Raw genomic sequence first — 17,200 nt, forward strand, 5'->3', positions numbered from 1 at the left:
AGACCTTAGCATCTGTTAATAACACATTCACTTTATATCTCTAGAGACGTAAGTCACACACTGTTTAGAGTAGTCAACAACCTCAGATGCGGTGATTTTTTTTTTTTTGACAAGCCCCTCCTGGGCTTTTATCTACTCCACAAACTACCCACCTTAGAGTTTGATTTAATCATTTTCCTCAAAAGGAGTCCCAGAAAGTGAACCCAAACAAAAAGCTACTATCCCTTTATAGTTGGAAAATAGAGGACACTAGTGACGTACTCAGCTTTCGTCTTTTATCTCTTAGATGATAAACTGTCCCAAATGCACATCTGGCCAGGGAGAAGCAAGGACTTCAAACAGTACTGTGTGTCCAACAATACTATCATAATACTTCACATTTGAATATCACATCACAGTTTCCAGAGTGCTTCTTCATCTCGCATTGCTTTGCGCTCCTTTGCTTTGTCTCACAAATGGGAAACTGAAGTAACAAAGCTAGAAATCAAATTCACGTCTTTTAATTCTTGGGTTTTTCCCACTTTGGTCCACAGCTTCTAAATTCATAATAGAAGTGCAAAAATACTTGGGCGTGGTGGACGGAGAGGTGCATCAAATTAATCCCATGACTTTAAGAGAAATGAGGAAGGGTTTGGCCATTCCTGTTCTCTGGTGTAGTGCCTGCAGATTGAAGGGGTAATGGCCAGCTCTGCCTGCCTTCATGCCTGTGTCATGTTGCTAACTCTCTTTGCTCCATGTGCTAAATTCAATCTTTCATTCATTTTAAAGAGTCATCGAGTGTCTACTCCAGCCAGTCGCGTGCTCTCAAGCACCGCTGCTGCTGCTGCGTGATGGGTTCTGGGCAGTCGGTTGCAGAAAGGTCCCATGTGGCCCTGCTATCATGGATCTTACAGAGTCTGATGTGGAACTTTCCACTTGCTATTTCCCCCTGCGCCCGATTCCTTCCCAGTGGAGACTGACCTGTGCCAAATAGAGTAGTGATTTCTGTGCTAATTTTGGCCGTGTTGAAATGATATGGGTGGATTGGAAAATGAAATCCTTTTGTTTGGACATTTCAACACCCCCCAGTGTCCCTTTGCCTTTTCTTCAGTGCTCTTTTCATTGGTAATTCTTGTTCATTGTATGTGTCCTCTAAACAGCTTTGCAAACCTTTGTCAATCCCTGTAGTACAGTCCAAGCCTCAAAGAAATCAAACTGCGGGTGACCATTTAATCAAAAAATTCCGCTAAGTGGTGTCCTCATTCTTAATGCTAGGACCTTGGTAACTAGAAATGGCATAAAATACTGTGACCTGAGAACTCTCATTCCCTCATCCCCCCGCCCAAATTGCAATTTTTCATCATATCTGCACCCTTCCTCAGTTTAATTTCATTTATGCATGTCTCATTACTATTTTTTTTTTTTTTGGAGAGGCATTTTCTGGGCTTCTTCATGATATCTCGTTTTATTTTTTTACTTACCATTCCTTAAAGTAATTAAATGTGTACCACTTCTCAATTTTCTTCCTGAAACTTCTGGCAGTCCCTCCCAGGTAGCTACAGTCTTTTCTACAAATGTGATGAGGATATCTCCATTTCCTTTTTACTAAATGTTAGTGAAGAGAATAAACAGTGGTTTGTTCACATCCCAAATAGTGCTGTGCCTGGAGGATGTTTGATCCTTGGAGCGCCCCCAGCTGGACACTGAGTGTGTCTGCTATTTCAGGGCTTGGTGCTCGGAGCTGCCAGAGTGTATATGTAGGCATTCGTCCTGATCTACATGCAGCTGATTCCTCTGGGAGGACTCATCCCTGAGGAGCTTGACTAGTGGCCTTGCTGTCGTTTGTCTGGAGCATGTGCCTTTGCGAGACACATGACACATTTATTTCAGAGGGACTTTGCTCCAGCTGATCCTGTGTTGTCAAGTAGCTGTGAGGGGCAGTGATTATCAGAAAGTACGGAGACCTGACTTGTATTTATGTGCTGCTGTTCCCATGAGTTAATAGTTCTTTTTCCTTCCTTTTTTTTTTTTTCTTAAATGAGCACAACAGAACAACAAGGTGATTTATGAGATATAACATGTTTATGTTCTCTGCTTCTAATTTTCATTGTGATTCATGTTGTTTCCAGACTGATATTTTTGTTGTTGCTACTGTGAGAAGGAAAAAGATGACTGGAAAATATTACTTATGCATTGGTAGCCAGCAGTAATATTGCTGCTACCTGGGTTATCAGGGATTTAAAAATAAAACCCAACTATATGCTAAACATGAGGTAGAAACCTCGAGGCTAGGCATAAAAGTTCATCAATAATAATAGCAGCAATGATAATTTTTACAGTCCTTAGAGAGCTTTATACTTTTTAAGCATTTTTGCACACATAGTCTCATTCAAGTCTCTCATCAGCCTCGTTAAGGTTGATAAGGCAAGTATTACCCAGATTTTAACAAGTGAGGAAATGGAAACTCACAGAGGATAAATGGTTGACTCCCTTCACAGTACGGTTTCAATGTGGGTCTCACTGTATTCTCTTCAAATACTCCAAGTCTCTAAGAAAACAGAAACTCAAAGTACCTGATACATCTTCTCAAAAGTCAAAGTGGTCATATTACTCTATAATGAGTGAACCAGCAGTATATGTTTCCTAATAAATTACCAATTTTCACTTTCACCTGTTGTGCAGCTCTGGGAAGTTGCAAAAATGACTCTAATAAAAGTCATACAAGAAAGTGTTGCTGAGGGTCTTTCTTTATCAGAGCCTGGAAAATTGAGGCCCTAGATGGTTTGTTGAGAAGGAGTGAATGGCGAATTCTGGCAGAGGTAGGGAACCACTTTTCATTCCTTCAGGGTATAAAGTGATAAAGTATAAAGCAGGAAGAGAAAGCCCATGAGGGAGGATCACTTAAAAATCCGATCAAGAGGGCTTCCCTGGTGGCGCAGTGGTTGAGAGTCTGCCTGCTGATACAGGGGACACGGGTTCGTGCCCCGGTCCGGGAAGATCCCACATGCCGCGGAGCTGCTGGGCCCGTGAGCCATGGCCGCTCAGCCTGCGCGTCTGGAGCCTGTGCTCTGCAATGGGAGACGCCACAACAGTGAGAGGCCCGCGTACCGCAAAAAAAAAAAAAAAAAAAAAAAAAAAAAAATCTGATCAAGAGATTTAAATCAGTGTGAAGAAGAACCTAGAGCGTGGTTATTTCTGCTGCAGCCCTACAGACTGCGTGGTGGGAAGTCTGCAGACTGTTGTTAGAGTGTGGATGGAACAAATGGAAATGATTCATCATGATATCTTCATTTTATTCCTGAATATTGAAATTGAGAAATTTATGCAGCAGAAATTGACAGCTGGGCGATGGCCTAGATATGGGGTTTAAGAGAAAGGGAGAAAAATATTAATTCATTAGTATTGATAAATGTTAGTCTCTTTCCAATAGAAATGAGCCTGTGCCCCATGTCCTGCATCGCCAAACTATTTCTATAGGAGTCCTTATCAAGCCAGTTGAGTGCTTGCTGGCCACAGTGTTCATGCCAGTTGGCCACGTCAGACCATGGAGATCACCTGTTCTGGGCATTCTAGAGGAGAGGATCTAAACTTAGCCGTGGAACGACCTGGAGGCTCTAGACTTGTGTATATTCCAAAGAGAAGTCTGGGGAAGCCTTGGCATTTATTGTTGAATACTGACATCCTTACACCCTGCTTCTCCCACTCCTGCCTCCAGGACTTCTGCTACAAGTGAAAACAAGGAAGAACATCTCTCAACTCAACACACCTGGAGGGGAAAGGTGGCTATTCTAAGAGAGTAATCGTGGGCAGCCTTCAGAGATAAAGATAATTCTTAGACTTCTTTTGTGTCCACAGTACAGAGTAATGCATTCTCTGTGGTGAGGTTCTCCTTAATCTGACTGCCTCTTTGTTACTTGAGATGCCACACTGGAGGAATGAAAACAGATTTCAATATTCTGGTAGACAAAACATAACCAGGAACAAAAATTCTCTTAGGAAAAAAAAATATTTGATGGGTTCTAAAGATAAATAGCACAGGTTTTTGCATTGTTCCCCTTTGTCTATAGGAAGTATTTTTTTAAAAAATTTCTTTTATGATTAATTTATTTTATTATTTATTTCTTTATTTTTGGATACATTGGGTCTTCGTTGCTGTGCGTGGGCTTTCTCTAGTTGCGGTGCTCAGGCTTCTCACTGTGGTGGCTTCTCTTGTTGCGGAGCATGGGCTCTAGGAGCGTGGGTTTCAGTAGTTGTGGCATGCGGGCTCAGTAGTTGTGACTCACGGGCTCTAGAGCACAGTCTCAGTAGTTGTGGCACACGGGCTTAGTTGCTCTGCGGCATGTGGGATCTTCCTGGACGAAGGCTCGAAACTGTGTCCCCTGCATTGGCAGGTGAACCACTGGACCACCAGGGAGGTCCCGACAGGAAGTATTGCAAGTCAGTTCCAGTAAGTGGCACAGATATTACTTATGCGTCAAGAACAGAAGCTAAATTTAAAGAGCTGGGCCAGCTGGTGGCTGAATGCACTTATCTTCTTTGTGTGTGTTCTTGTTGATGAGAAATGCCCACATGCCACCTCCTCTGGCCACACAAGGAAATCAGGTAATTGAAGTAGTGATGGATGGTGCACTGACGTTTAAATGTTTTAGGAGAACCTGTCTTATTAACACTTTAAAACAAGTGAGCATAATATCATTAATTTGATTAATTCATTTGCTCTTAATATAGCTTTTAATTTGTAATTCTAGGTGAATTACAATGTAATTTGGCATTAATTATACTAAATTGACTATAGGTCAGCCAATCACAATGGAAAATTACTCACAGCTGAAAGTAAAACTAGACTTCTCCATCCAGAAAGGATGACGCTTGGTTAAGAGACAGATAGACTTTAGGCGTCCCTCTGTTTGGCTGTGAGAATGACATTGAACCTGCCGAGGGCTGTAAGTGATTTCTTATTCTGCCCAGTGCTGGGACTGTATACTCTGGAGTGAAGCCCAATAGAAAGAGTAAATAAGAGTAAACAAAGGGGTTGATTTGTCAGGTTGCCAGGTCCCCTGAAGAATCTTTCTGCTCTTTTCATCTCTTGTACAATTTAGGCCATGTAGAGGGGCTGTGTAGTGCTTTCGAATGATGAATTCCACACCTCTTGGATTCGAGAGGTTAGAACAGGTACTGACCCAGGTCGGCCTGCTTTTCATCCTCCTGTTCTGTGAACAGGAGATCTTTTAAATCCCATGTGCTGTCAGTATCCCAGAGCCACTCCTATTTGACCAATATACAAACTACCTTCCGGGCAGAAGGAAGTTGTGCCTTAAAAGCCAGTGCCACTCTGGGAGAAGAACGAAGCCCTCAGGAGATGGCAGAGCCCGGTCATCGATAAAGCTTGCTGGGGGCGCCTATGTGCACATGAGAAGTAAGGTGACTACTGAAGGATGGGGTGCTTAAGGAATTGGTGGGAGAACAAGGATGGATTTGGAAAATGCTTGTGTTTTAACCATGTGCCAGATATCTTCCTTTGAGAATTGTCTCCTATAAAAACAGTCAAAATGAAAACTTTGAAATGCTACAGAAAGTCATATGACAGATTTAGTAATATCCTGCTTGAGGTATATTTACATGTAAGTAGAACTATGGGAATTTTGTGCATTCTCAATACTTTTGCTGTGAGCAATTAACCCATAAAATGAGGTCTAGCTATGAGGGGACAAATTTTGCTAAATATTGCATGGAAAATTCCAGGCTGTTTTTTTTGTTTGTTTGTTTGTTTTTTGCGGTACGCGGGCCTCTCACTGTTGTGGACTCTCCCGTTGCGGAGCACAGGCTCCGGACATACAGGCTCAGCGGCCATGGCTCACGGGCCCAGCCGCTCCACGGCATGTGGGATCTTCCTGGACCGGGGCACGAACCCGTGTCCCCTGCATCGGCAGGTGGACTCTCAACCACTGCACCACCAGGGAAGCCCCCGGCTGTTTTTAATAATTCTTTTTACTTTGTTAATTATGTACCCTTATCGTATCGTTCCAACTCACATTCTAACAAATAAAATGGCCTAAGTTTTATGTAAAAATTTTGAGTAGAGAGGTTAAAAACTACCCTTTCCCCTGTCTCTTACACATATACAGGTGGGGTTCACACCATACACACGCTTGCAGGTAGACACACACACACACGCACACCACAGGTTGCATGCATATTAATTTTTGCAGCTAAAAAACTTTCCTTCGTTTTGCAATACTGACCTGAATCATAATTACTCTCATTATTGGCTGGTTGATCCTAAGATTAAGGAAGAAAATAGAAGTTAGAACTTATTTTTGCTACTCCAAGTGTATATTTCATTCATTATAAATTTTTAAAGATATTAATGTCTATAGTCTGGATTGTTACTATATGAATGCAGCTGTATATTGTCTCAATTTTCTCCAAATCCCTTTTATGCCAAATTTAGCCTGGCCTATCACAGAAAGTTTTATTCCTTTTCCCCAAATATTCTTCTTGATATCAGCATAGGGTTGGTGGGTTCCAGTCTTTCCTACCCCTGTGGTTCCCAGTATAGCTTCATGTTCTTAACTCAAAACCACCCTTACTTGATCCATACCCTCTGATGGATGAGCTCTTTGAGGTCTTAATGTGGTGTTCTTCGAGAACTGTAAGGATTTGGGGCAGAGGAACTAGTACTGAAGTAAGCAGAGCAGAGGGGTTGAGAGAAAACATTTACAGGGTATTTCTGCCCTCGGTTTTATCTTCTCATCATTTAGAATGCCAGCAGAATGAATGGGTCTGTTAATCAAACAGCACTGAGAGGTTAGGTCATTGGAAGCCTTTTCAGTCATTTTGTGCTTTTCAAGAGTGAATTTGTTAGAATTATGCTGAATACCCACTTAAAGCCTCAGCTGATAACTCTACCTGTGTTTTATAACTCTGCACTGTCAGAACTCATAATAAGTCAAACATTCTTTCAGTGGTACTCATAAGGGAGGGAAAAAAAAAGCCCCACAAATTTAAGAGTAATTTCAGATTGTAAATGAAAAGGAGAGGCACGACTGTGCATTTGCACCAATCATGCCTTCCTTTCATCTGCTCTGATTAGGCCTGGTGCGTTTCATCAGACCCCTCCATCACCGAGCTGTCACTCCAGCCGTCTGTTGATTGAAAACAATCAAGGCTCTGATGGCACAATTATTCTGACCCTTTAACTAGAGGCTGCTGTGATAATGAAAGGTTGATTATGATAGTTTGTGCCTCTTTCAGTTTGCCAAGAAGGTTAATTTGGGCATCAGACGGATGTTTAATGGGCGCTTGCTGGCTACACTGAGGTAAATGAGAACGTGCAGTCTTGGATATTGCATGGATATAGTTTGGCTGTCAATCATTGTCATTTGGAGTTTGTGCCTCACACTCTGGAAATCACATTTTATTTTTTCCTTGGGATTTAATTTATTCTGTGCCCTGAGGAAGTTCTTTCACTCGGTGACCTTCACAGCAGCTTTCTCTGCCTTTTTTTTTTCTTTTTTCAAATGGAGCTCAAAGGCACAACACATCTAGAAGAGCATTTTTCTTTCATTTTCACTTAAAAATGGAAACTTTAAAAATCCATCCTTATCACTGCCTTCCAATAGAGCAAATGTTTCCATCCCGGTTGTGCAGTGGGGAAGTATAAACGACAGGGATACTTTGTCCAGTTTGCTAATGCAGCAGCTCCCTCAGTTGTTCTGCCCTGTTTCTTACACCAACCAGCAAAGCTAGTAAATTCAGAATGGGCGCATATATGGAACTGAAGGCTCCATTCTCCTTATGTTTCTCTCAGCAGCATGTCTCAGAATAGTTTGATGAATTCTTGTTTCCAAGGGCAACATCTGACTCCTTTTCCCTTCTTGGGAAGCATGGGGGAGGGGTTGAGCCAGGGAGACAGATATTTGTCTGCAGGAGTACGAAGGTTATTAAAAGTTGCAAATTTCAATTTGTATAATCGCAGCGCCTAATCTTGTTGCCTTTTGAAGCGTAGGGTAAAAAAGATGCAGGCACCTAATAGTCTTTACAATGTGTAGCTCATTACAACTTCTTTTATGCATACCTTTTAAAAAGAAAAATAAAGGAAACCTTTAGTTCTGTCTCCAAGCTGTGCATAGTGGTCTCCTAGATTAGGCACCTAAGAGCCAGAATCATTGTTCTGCTTTTTCATTTGTGTTGTCTTCAGGTTTTTTTCCCCCAGTGAACATTCAGCAGCATATTTCTATCTAGCCTTGGACGTTTTTTCTCACATGTCAATTGTAAAACAATTAAGTCTATAGATGTTAAAGTGACAGTATCATAATGATTATAATTTTATTTCAAGTGTTCTATTTTCACACTATTTCTTGCTTTAAAAAAAAAGCTATTCGTTTTTGAATGGTAAAGAGAGTCATTAAGCGATAATTCAGTCTCACGTGAAGAGGCTCAAAAAATGAATTGTCATTGAATCCAGTTACTGTTTTTTTGTTTTTTTCCTGCAGTACGCGGGCCTCTCACTGTTGTGGCCTCTCCCGTTGCAGAGCACAGGCTCCGGACGCGCAGGCTCAGTGGCCATGGCTCACGGGCCCAGCCGCTCCGTGGCATGTGGGATCTTCCCAAACCGGGGCACGGACCCGTGTACCCTGCATCGGCAGGTGGACTCTCAACCACTACGCCACCAGGGAAGCCCCCAGTTACTATTTTAATGCAGCCCTTATTTAAGCAACAGTGCTGTTTAAAATATTTTAAAAGATATGAGAGTAGGATTGTGTGTATATATATATATATATATATATATATATATATATATAGTCTCACCAGATTCTTCACTGCACTAGACCACAAATGGTTATTTTTGTTTAGCTTTCTGGATAGCATGCATAAAATCACCCTCAGGGGTGCTTAGTAAAATTACTGATTAGTTATGTCTTGTTTTTATTCCAGCAATGGGGAGTAAAAAGTTAAATGGGGAGAAATGTATCAGTCAATCAAGAGAGAGTTTTTTGGTATTTAAAAAATAGTGTGACTTGTCACAGTGCTATCTATATTTTATTTTTAGATTCACTATGTTTACAAATTAATGAGACTTACGCAAAGAATTTCTTCTTGAAGTGTAATTCATTCTTTCAAACTGTATTTGGTCCAAGCCTGACTGGGTTTCTGCCTTCCCCCAACCTGTTGAACCCTTTACCTGTTGTGGAAAACTGATATCCCAAAACCAAGGACTTTCCCTATGTCCTCATAAGCTCTCCACCACATTTCCAGAACTGTGCTCTCACGCTGACTCCGTTCACTGAAACTGCATCTCCTCAGCAGTGATGTCCCCCTTCAGAGGGTCCTCAGAGTGTCTCATACCTCACCTCCCGGCCTGGGCTGGCATTTCCTCTGCTCGCAGGGCTGGCAGTCATTGGACCCAGTTTCTCTTTCCTCTTCAACCCTTCTGTCTCTGCCTTCAAGGTTCCAACACATTGTTCCTCCTAACCTTATGAAGATGTCTTGGATCTGTGATTTCTCATAATTCCCACAGATTTCCTTCTGGGTGGCTGGCCCTGGGACTGAGATACACACCTCCTCACCAGACAACCTTTGGAACGGCTACTACCTTCTAGTACTCCTTCCCTCACCCATTGCAGCCCCTTCCCCGCTCACAGGTCGTCTGAGATTGTCAAGCCACTGGTTCTCCTGCACTGGGCCCGTCTGCCCACAAACCCATTTTCTGTACACGACTATTATAAATTGGCTCTCTAAGCCACTTCCCCCACTCAAAAATGTGTCATCATTGTGCTAAAAAAATGTATCTTCTTTGACAGAAGTATCACTTGTATATTATACTCAAAGGTGCTTCAAGGTGTGAATAGAGGATTCAGCGTTACCCACTTACTTATAGAGTGATCAAATGAAGTTGGAGAATGCAATGTGACGTATTCTTTTCAGGCATCAGTAAGCAGGGTGAAATTCACATAGTGAAGGAGGTCAGTGGTTGGCATGGCATTTATGTGTGTTCTTTGCAACTCACCGAGGGTGTAGGCCCTGGCACCGCAGCCCACCAGCTCCATCCCCTTGATAGTAGAGTCCGGCCTCTGACCGTGTTTAGTCATGGGCTTCAGGTACTGGGTTCCCCACTCCAATTACTGTACTCTGTAGCCCTAAATTAACGTTTAAAATGACCTTTGAGGATTCTTTTCTTTTTACTCGGAGGCTGCCAACATTAACCCTTAAATGCAGCATAGGTACTTCCTGAACATCTAAATTCATCACAGTACCACTTGTTTGAGGGATTTGACTATCTCTGTATCTGTGAGCTGGGGCAGCTGCTTGAGCCTGTGAGCTCCTTTTGGTCATTAAAGGTTTCATTTCAGGTGGGGAGTGTATGTGCCAGTGAACCTGTAATTGGTTCATTATTATTAAATCAGTTTATAAAGAAATATTCAAAGGCTTGATGCCCCCAGGATGCTCCAGGGCATGTTTACAAATTAAACAGCTTTTAAAAAAACTATAAAGTTTAAAAATGTACCAGCAATATTTAAAACACCCATGAGGGAAATGGCAACATAAAAAGATGGTTTTTGCTTGTGTCTGAAAATCTGCCTACAATAGACTGAACCTTGCAAAATTGTAGGATTTTTCTTCCCCTAATTTCATACTCCCTGGGTATATTTTACAGGGATATGTTAAGACACTTGAGGTTAAGAGTAAGGCTTGAGATTTATGGTGTTAACAGAACTTGAAAGTGAATGGCAAGAAGACTGTATATATGTGTACCAATGAGGATCTTCTTTCTCACCAAGTAAGTTCCTGGCAGATATTGGGCACTCAGTAAGGAATTGAGGGGTGGATGAATGAAAAAACTAAAAGAAAAGATTCGTGATTATATCATTTACCCTAGAGCAACAAAACAGGAAGAAAGTAATCAACTCAATCAATTGTTATTTTAGTTTTTTCAAGCCAGATAGCTTAGTTTATACATATTTTTCCTTGCCACTAAGTTAACTGAGTTGAGATTTGAGGGAACTGATGGACATGAATTCGAATATTTTTAATGGGACACTCAAGCCAAGTAAAGAAAGTGAATGTATACTGAGTGTTATACAGAGACAAGTAGGTTTATGTCTGTGTCTCTCTTTTCATTCATTCATGTTTCTCTGACTGGGGTTTAACAAGGCCACACACCTTTAATAACTGCGTTAGAATTACTGAATTTATTGGTGTGGAAATAGGCTTATCATAAGGGCTAGTTTTTAATCTGCAACAGATTATCTGCCATGCTTTTATTATCAGTTTATAGCATGTGAAGTGTTTAATACTGTGTAGCAAATTCCTTATCAACTGCAGAGATCTCTCAAAATTTGTGTCAATATTGTGCAATATTGTGTTGTATAAGAATTGTCTGTGCTGGCTTTATCATGAATTCAGAAGGATAGTTGAGTTGAGGATTAGCTCCATCTCTTGGTGGTGCATTGCATCATATTAATTCTGTTTATTGTCTAAATGTCATAGTTTATCAAGCACTTTCACATGTTATCTCATTCAATCCTATGTTGACCCTATGATGTAAACAACATCATCTTTGTTTTACAGGTGATGAAACTGAGCCTCAGTATATTTGTGTTTTTCATAAATGCTCAAATGTGTTAAGTTGCAGAAACAGGTCTTTTGACATAAAGTCTTGTCTCCTTTTCATTGTGTCATATGCACATCTATGGGCATGTACCAATTAGCGGTAGAAAAAAGCATCAGGATTTCCCTGTCCTTTCAGTTGACTTCACCCTGATAATGCATCCTCAATGCATGCAGTAGCTGGAAAATAACGTGACATGGTGTGACCCAGCTAGGGTCACTTCTACTCCCTGTTGCCAATGGGATACAGCAGGGTTTTCTTCTATTGACCAAATCGGTTTTCTCTGATTTTCCAGTGTTGTTCTGACAATATAAGCTTAATATTTCACTGACCACATTACCTTTTATACCCAGAAAGTCATCATAAATAAATATGCATCACTAATATCTTACTTAGAACTGTCACCCATCAGTCTAGCCTCAAATGATACTCTGATGCTATCAATGATTAGATGAATGAGTATTATCTTTTGGTTCAGAGACCACTGAAGGCAAGTATAGGAAGCTATTTCTAATTGTTCCTGTATTTTGCTCAAGTGTGAGGAGACCAGGAATAGGTTCCATTTTCCCTGCAGCATCTTTGGCATAGGTGACGTTAATTGTTTTTCTTGTCCTGTCGGACATTCTTCCTATATAAAAAGCTTTGTATATTCCAGATATGGGGGTGGTGTATTTAAAGACTGTCTTGAGGTAAAATTTCATGTGAATAGTTTACTAAATATTTTCATTTCTAAATAAAACCACATTCTGGGATTTTAAATAAATAGTACCTTGAAGCAATCACTTACAAACTTGAAATGTGTGTTCTTTGGCTGAGATTATTTTATTTTTATGTGAGCCTGTGTACACATGCACTTTCACATGCCACACACGTGTGTGTGTATTTCTGTTGAGTTCAGAATTACAGACAAAAAAACCATCACTTTGTTTTTCTGAAAAGAGATTTATAAAAACTATTTGTGCTATAGAAATCTGTGACTTGGATACTAGACACAGTGATTAATTTTTTTTTAATTTATTTATTTATTTTTGGCTGTGTTGGGTCTTCGTTTCTGTGCGAGGGCTTTCTCTAGTTGTGGCGAGCGGGGGCCACTCTTCATCGCGGTGCGCGGGCCTCTCACTATCGTGGCCTTTCGTTGCGGAGGACAGGCTCTAGACGCGCAGGCTCAGTAGTTGTGGCTCACGGGCCCAGTTGCTCCGCGACATGTGGGATCTTCCCAGATCAGGGCTCAAACCCGTGTCCCCTGCACTGGCAGAAAGATTCTCAACCACTGCACCACTAGGGAAGCCCCACAGTGGTTAATTTTTATTGTCTCTCCCACCTGTAGGAATGTTGGAGGATTCTACTTTATGGTTTTTTTTTTTAAGTTTTCAAACTTTCAATTTAAAAATTTTATTATTTTTAGGTATAGTTGATTTACAATGTTGTGTTGGTTTCAGGCGTACAGCAAAGTGATTCAGTTATACATACATACATATATATATATATTCTTTTTCAGATTCTTTTTCCTTACACGTTATTACAAAATATTGAGTATAGTTCCCTATGCTATACAGTAGGTCCTTGTTGGTTATCTATTTTATATATAGTAGTGTGTATATGAGGATTCTACTTTAAAATATTTCTTTTTGGTGGATCTGTAAGTGACATACATACTAGAGATAAAAGAGACTCTCTCATCAACTCACTTGTTTTACAGATGAGAAGCCAAATGACTGGTCCAGTGTCGGCTACATACTCTTGCTGTTCTTTGTATTGACTTTTCAAAGATCAGCTCAAATTGGGGGCCAATTCTCGAGGTGGAAAAGGCATCACAGTATACTAACCTCATCTCTTTTCCTATCTTTGTTTTCTCTTCATCTTGACACACAATTTACCTTTTAAAAAATCGCCTTGTGTTATAAGACTGAACCAACTCAGGTCACTTGTATTTGTCCTCACAAATACCTGGAACTTAAATGTGGCATGCCTCAGAACAGGTTCCCTTGTGATTCCTCCATGCCTATGTGTTTATCGCTGTCTACGGGAAAGAGACATCCTTGGTTGCAAGGGCTCCTGCTTTTGATGCTTGGCAGTATGTACTTTTTTGAAAAAAAAAAATGTATTAAATATGGTTATCAGCACTTTTTTGTTCTTTCAATTTTCTATTTAAAAATAATTTCAAACTTACAGAAAAGTTGCAAGAATAAGAATAGTAAAGAACACCCATATGATTTGCTCATTTCTTAAGTAAATTACTTCGTTTGCTTTATCATACGTTCTGTCTCTGTCTCACTATCTAGATATCTATCTATAAATATCTGTAGATATATGTAATAGCAGAATAGATATCTAAACAGAGAGAGAGAGAGAGAGTGCACGCACACATGTGTGCTTTTTTTTTCCTGAGCCATTTGAGGGTAAGTTGTATACATCATGTTTTTTTTTTTAAACCCTTGAAAAAACCCCTCATAACTGTTCTTTTCCACGGAAATCTTTAGTAAAAGGTAAAAGATTTATACAATCTGAAGAGAAACCAGAGTATTATCAAAGCACAAATTTTTTGCTAAAGGTGAAAATAAGAGCATTTGTCAGTCTTCCAGCTTCATAAAATTTTAAATGAACAATGAAAGAATATGTGTTATTATCATATCTACTAAGCTGAATATTCTTTTTAAAATCTGTCAGTTTTTTTTTTTCTGACAGTATATGAACCTGGGACCACATCTGATTTGATTCTATTGAAATATATTTCTTAGAGGAAAAAATAGCCTTTGTGTCTTTTATAAGTTTGTAGTCAGCTATAATGGTTAATGTACAACCTCCCTTGAAAAATCTGTTTTACAAGCAAAGTGTTGACACAGTTTTAATTACAGCACTCAAGTGAGCACTGTTACAATTTTTAATATTCCTCCATTGTACCGTTTTCACTGTTCTGGTAGAGCAACATACCCTGATCTTATGTTCCTAGTTTCTGGTGTCTTTAGATAGGAATGTTGCCTTTTTGAACAGAAATCTTTCATTTGGTCTCAAAGAAGAGAACAGGGCTATAAAATTTTGTGCACTTATTTATTAATATGAACTTTCCTCTCTATGTCAGTCATTATTCTGGTTTAATATGTCACTATTTAGAGCTTTAACATGACTCATGTTAAAGAAATGAGATTCTATGTATCAGTAGTTTAACATGGCAAGTCTCAACACCTGTTCACATACAGGAGGGAAACTTTCCACATTTATCATCTAAAGAAACTTTATAATATTAAAAGGGTATCTTGCTAAAGTTTTATGTTTACGTTTATTTGAATTTAAGGCATTATAAAATAATATATGAGATAGTGTACTTGAATGCAATATATAATAGTCAGTGCAACTTCCCTTTGAGGACATGGATTAGAAGATGGTGAGCATCCTTGATCCTCTGTTTGGAAAGGAAAAATTCTGTCTGTGCATTGTATTCATTCTATTAACGCTTTCGCTCATGGCTCCCCACTCTTTGTTGCTCAAGTGCTCTTTAACATCCCAGGGTCTTTGGTGGAGCTTCAGGAATGCCAGGTGGTTGCATATTTGTTCCTGTGCCCTTCCTTTGTTCCTTTCTGAATTTGCAGAACCGTGGAATTTGTGCTGCCTTTTGGGCACTGAGGGGAGACTGGTGCCCTGGCTTATCTTAGTGGGATGACAGGACTGGCAAGGATATAGACACTTGTGCCTTCACAGCATGGGCTCCTGCAAAAGGCAGGGCTCAGTTTGCCCCTTCAGCAAAGCTGTCTGCAACCAGGTTTTAAAATAGGAGAATAATTATAGCTGCCCCGGGCCAAGGGGGCAGAATCAGACTGGGGGCAAAAATACCGGTTCTTGCTCATTCAGCTCTGGCTGAGGAATTCTGTGATGAGAATATCCTCTTCAGTGAAAAAGAATTCTTGTGAACCAAGAGAAAGAAATAGTTACTGCTTTTCAACAGTGTTGTAAGAGCTTTATCTTTTGTCAGCGTTAGTTAAACACATTTGATCACTCATCTGATGAGAACTGCTTTTGTAAAGGGCATTTTTAATATATATTTGCAAGATATAAAGGCAGTTTTGTGGAAGAGTGCATTAATGTGTATTCTTGGATTTGAGATGACTTCATAATTCATATATTTTCCAGGAAATATGTGAGTGTAAAATTTCTTATTGTTTTGGCATTGCTTCAGGGTCACGTTGGGTAGTACACAGACGTATGGACATACATAAGCAGAGGTAGATTTTAAAGCAGTAGCTTCTATCTGGGTGTGTTTGAGCAAGAACAGTAGAGGAATTTGGATCATAACTTGAGGGCTTATAATGTTATTAATGTAACATTCGTTCATATAATTGACATATTTCTGAAATACATATGAGCAGATTATATATTTTAATTGAATTAGAGAAAATTTTGCATAATTTAAAATTATATACTTTTATATTTAGTATTATATATTATATATTCTATTCACAGAATAGCAATCAGTGGGGATACACTGAGAACACTAAAAGGAAGAGATTATTTTCCATATATATATATATTTTTTTAATTTTTATTTATTTATTATTTATTTTATTTTTGGCTGTGTTGGGTCTTCGTTTCTGTGCGAGGGCTTTCTCTAGTTGCAGCGAGCAGGGGCCACTCTTCATCACGGTCCATATATTTTTGAGCCAGGTTTAGTTAACAAGGAATAACCTAGAGTTAAAATACATATTCCAATAAAAAGTGAAACAATAATTCAATACTCAAAGGAAGCCCTTTCCCCTAAAGACTTATTCTCTACTTACAAACTCTTTAATCCATACAATTAAATGCATGGTTTTTCTGCAAAAGTAATCCATAAATGAGACTCATTGAAAAATATTGTCACCTATCTAGAAGCAAAGTATACATTTTTAAAAATCAGACTTTAGTTTTCTAATTTAGAAAATGGACAATACGGACATTAAGTTTGGTTTTGAGTGCATTTGGTTTTGAGTGCTTGGATTCTACCTTAAAATAATTATTGATGGAAAAATAATGATATGATATAATAATGATGTGATATAATGGAAGAACACATTATATAACTTAAAAACTGGATTTCTGGTTCCAGCTTTTCCATTAATCAGCTGCATGACTTGCAGTAAGTCAAATAGCTTGTCTGGATTTTATTTCTACTAGTAAAATTGGGAAGCTTGAACCAAAAGTACTCTAAAGTTTCTCCTTGCTCTAATACTTTATATTTGAGGGATTAACAGATTACTATGTTCATTGAATTGCCAAGAATGTCAAATAGAGGTGACCAGCACCAGTTATGGAGGGAGTAAAACAAGGGCCTTATATAAGTAAGTCCAGTACATTGCATGCTGCCGTGGGGAGTTTTGTGAGCTTATAAGGGCTTTATAGGAAAGCCACAAAGATGAGATAATAAAATAGGAAATTGAAGACTGTGATAGATAGATAAATAAATATATTAAGGAACTGATGTTGTTGGTTCAAGAGAAATATGACAAATAGCCTAAGAATAGTTACAAAGGATTTTCCATTCTGCAACAATTATGTTTAGCCTGCTACGTGCCAGACACTGTTCTTATCAAGAATCTGAGGATGAGATGAGTTGATGTTGGAATAAGCTGTAGCCAATGC

At 39.4% G+C, this 17,200-nt stretch overlaps 1 protein-coding gene and 1 pseudogene across 10 annotated transcripts in view; one reads left to right on the forward strand and one right to left on the reverse strand.

Annotated features, from left to right (window-relative positions):
- Positions 1 to 17,200, forward strand: part of KLHL32 (kelch like family member 32) — a 230,157-nt gene that overhangs the window by 150,958 nt on the left and 61,999 nt on the right. The window lies entirely within an intron of this gene.
- On the reverse strand, positions 14,006 to 14,114 carry LOC115867027 (U5 spliceosomal RNA; annotated as a pseudogene).

Source organism: Globicephala melas, chromosome 14, assembly GCF_963455315.2.
Source record: "Globicephala melas chromosome 14, mGloMel1.2, whole genome shotgun sequence".
NCBI lineage: Eukaryota > Metazoa > Chordata > Mammalia > Artiodactyla > Delphinidae > Globicephala > Globicephala melas.